We start from the raw sequence: 3,641 nt of genomic DNA, 5'->3' as shown, positions 1-3,641 counted from the left end.
ACAGCATTGAACAGATAGGCTACCATATGGACGTTGTAGAGTTTTGTAGTTGAAGTGCATTGCCAACGGAGGTGGAGAGACCATGCTCCTAGCACATAGGCCAGTCATAATGATCAATGCCCACACTAAAGGCTTTACTACTCTCTAAACACTGGGACACAAAACCAAGACACCACAATGACCCAAACATCACAGCATCACTTCCCAGACTCTGTGTGTGTAAATCTATCTCTCTATCTCATTCCCATCCAGCAGGCCCCACAGACGCAGACGGACGTGCGCTCACACACACAGACTGGGAGCGTGAGTGAGTGACCGTCTGTGATGGTGTGGGGGGGGGCGGCTAGCGCTAATGGTGTCACTTTCACGGGGCCAAATTTGACACGTGTCCAGAGAATAGAACAGCTCGGCACTACTCCATCCTAATCCCATAGCCGGCTCCTCACGCATGCTGCCCACATGCCACGGCCAACAGAAAGGAGCCATCTGTCACCGTCGGCAAAGATGAGCCTTTGAGATGGAAGAGAGAGAGGGGGGACAGAGTAGTGCGGTGCCCAGGTACCTGAGCCCAAGCCTGGGTCTGACGCTACTACCTGAGAGGACATGGTTAGCGTTAGCATCAGAGGCAGTGATCAAAGGAAGAGTTAGCGTAGCGCCGGACGCTAGCCGAGGTGCTTGTCTCTCACTTTCTGGGTGTTAATGAGATTTTGGAGAGTCAGTAAATAACATGGGAGGGATAAAGGTGTCAGAGGGGCGATTTCTCAAAGCAGACGACGTGAGACCGATGGGAGATGCGAGCAGAGCGGCCTTCCTGTATCAGAGGATGAGGGCGTATAGACAAGAGGAGAGGGGAGAGTGAATGAGTGCTGAGAGGAACGTGTCAGGGCTGTCTGGTTGATGGGAGGGAAAGCAAGGGACTTGTTGTGATTTAAGCCAGGTCAGGGCTCTGTGCAGGCCAGTCAAGTTCTTCCACACCGATCTCGACAAACCATTTCTGTATGGACCTCGCTTTGTGCACAGGGGCATTGTCATGCTGAAACAGGAAAGGAACTTGACTAGCCTGCACAGAGCCCTGACAGAGCCACAAAGTTGGAAGCACAGAATAATCTAGAATGTCATTGTATGCTGTAGTGTTGAGATTTCCCTTCACTGGAACTAAGCAACCTAGCCCGAGCCATGAAAAACAGCTCCAGACCATAATTCCTCCTCCACCAAACTTTACAGTTAGCACTATGGATTGGGCAGGTAGCGTTCTCCTGGCATCCGCCAAACCCAGATTAGTCCGTCGGACTGCCAGATGGTGAAGCGTGATTCATCACTCCAAAGAACGCGTTTCCACTGCTCCAGAGTCCAATGGCAGCGAGCTATAAACCCCTCCGGCCGATGCTTGGCATTGTGCATGGTAATCTTAGGCTTGTGTGCGGCTGCTCGGCCATGCAAACCCATTTCATGAAGCTCTCAACGAACAGATCTCGTGCTGACATTGCTTAAAGAGGTAGTTTGGAATTCGGTAGTGAGTGTTGCAACCGAGGACAGACGATTTTTACGCGCAGAGCGCTTCAGCACTCGGCGGTCCCGTTCTGTGAGCTTGTGTGGCCTACCACTTCACGGCTGAGCCGTTGTTGCTCCTAGACATTTCCACATCACAATAACAGCACTTATAGTTGACCGGGGCAGCTCTAGCAGGGCAGAAATGTGATGAACTGACTTGTTGGAAAGGTGGCATTCTATGACGGTGCCAAGTTGAAAGTCACTGAGTGCTTCAGTACGGGCCATTCTACTGCCAATGTTTGTCTATGGAGATTGCATGGGGGTGTGCTCAATTTTATACACCTGTCAGCAACAGGTGTAGCTTAAATAGCCAAATCCACTAATTTGAAGGGGTGTCCACATACTTTTGGCCATGTACAGTGGCTTGCGAAAGTATTCAGACCCCTTCGCATCTTTCCTATTTTGTTGCCTTACAACCTGGAATTAAAATGGATTTTTTGGGGGTTTGTATCATTTGATTTACACAACATGCCTACCACTTTGAAGATGCAAAATATTTTTTATTGTGAAACAAACAAGAAATAACACAAAAAACTAAAACTTGAGCGTGCATAACTATTCAACCCCCCAAAGTCAATACTTTGTAGAGCCACCTTTTGCAGCAATTACAGCTGCAATCTCTTTGGGGTATGTCTCTATAAGCTTGGCACATCTAGCCACTGGGATTTTTGTCCATTCTTCAAGGCAAAACTGCTCCAGCTCCTTCAAGTTGGATGGTTTCTGCTGGTGTACAGCAATCTTTAAATCATACCACATATTCTCAATTGGATTGAGGTCCGGGCTTTGACTAGGCCATTCCAAGACATTTAAATGTTTCCCCTTAAACCACTCGAGTGTTGCTTTAGTAGTATGCTTAGGGTCATTGTCCTGCTGGAAGGTGAACCTCCGTCCCAGTCTCAAATCTCTGGAAGACTGAAACAGGTTTCCCTCAAGAATTTCCCTGTATTTAGCGCCATCCATCATTCCTTCAATTTTGACCAGTTTCCCAGTCCCTACCGATGAAAAACATCCCCACAGCATGATGGCATGATGGTGTTCTCGGGGTGATGAGAGGTGTTGGGTTTGCGCCAGACATAGCGTTCCTTGATGGCCAAAAAGCTCAATTTTGATGTTATCTGACCAGAGTACCTTCTTCCATATGTTTGGGGAGTATCCCTCATGCCTTTTGGCGAACACCAAACTTGTTTGCTTATTTTCTTCTTCAAGCAATGGCTTTTTTCTGGCCGCTCTTCCGTAAAAGCCCAGCTCTGTGGAGTGTACGGCTTAAAGTGGTCCTATGGACAGATACTCCAATCTCTGCTGTGGAGCATTGCAGCTCCTTCAGGGTTATCTTAGGTCTCTTTGTTGCCTCTCTGATTAATGCCCTCCTTGCCTGGTCCGTGTTTTGGTGGGCGGCCCTCTCTTGGCAGGTTTGTTGTGGTGCCATATTCTTTCCATTTTTTAATAATGGATTTAATGGTGCTCCGTGGGATGTTCAAAGTTTTCTGATATTTTTTCATAACCCAACCCTGATCTGTACTTCTCCACAACTTTGTCCCTGACCTGTTTGGAGAGCTCCTTGGTCTTCATGATGCCGCTTGCTTGGTGGTGCCCCTTGCTTAGTGGTGTTGCAGACTCTGGGGCTTTTCAGAACAGGTTTCTATATACTGAGATCACGTGACAGATCATATGACACTTAGACTGCACACAGGTGGACTTTATTTAACTAATTATGTGACTTCTGAAGGTAATTGGCTGCACCAGATCTTATTTAGGGGCTTCATAGCAAAGGGGGTGAATACATATGCACGCACCACTTTTCCGTTATTAATTTTTTTTGAATTATTTGAAAAAAGTATTTTTTTCATTTCACTTCACCAATTTGGACTATTTTGTGTATGTCCATTACATGAAATCCAAATAAGACTCAATTTAAATTATTGTTTGTAATGCAACAAAACAGGAAAAACGCCAAGGGGAATTAATACTTTTGCAAGGCACTGTAGTGTATCTTTCTTCTCTCTGACTCACTCTTACTCTTACTTGATTTCTGTCTTTCTTTTATTTTTCTCTAGGTAAGGTCAGACTATGAGCAGCTCAGACACACCTAA

This window comes from Coregonus clupeaformis, chromosome 15 (assembly GCF_020615455.1).
Source record: "Coregonus clupeaformis isolate EN_2021a chromosome 15, ASM2061545v1, whole genome shotgun sequence".
In the NCBI taxonomy this organism is placed as follows: domain Eukaryota; kingdom Metazoa; phylum Chordata; class Actinopteri; order Salmoniformes; family Salmonidae; genus Coregonus; species Coregonus clupeaformis.
The sequence above is the reverse complement of the archived record's forward strand: the minus strand, read 5'-3'. Positions refer to the sequence as shown.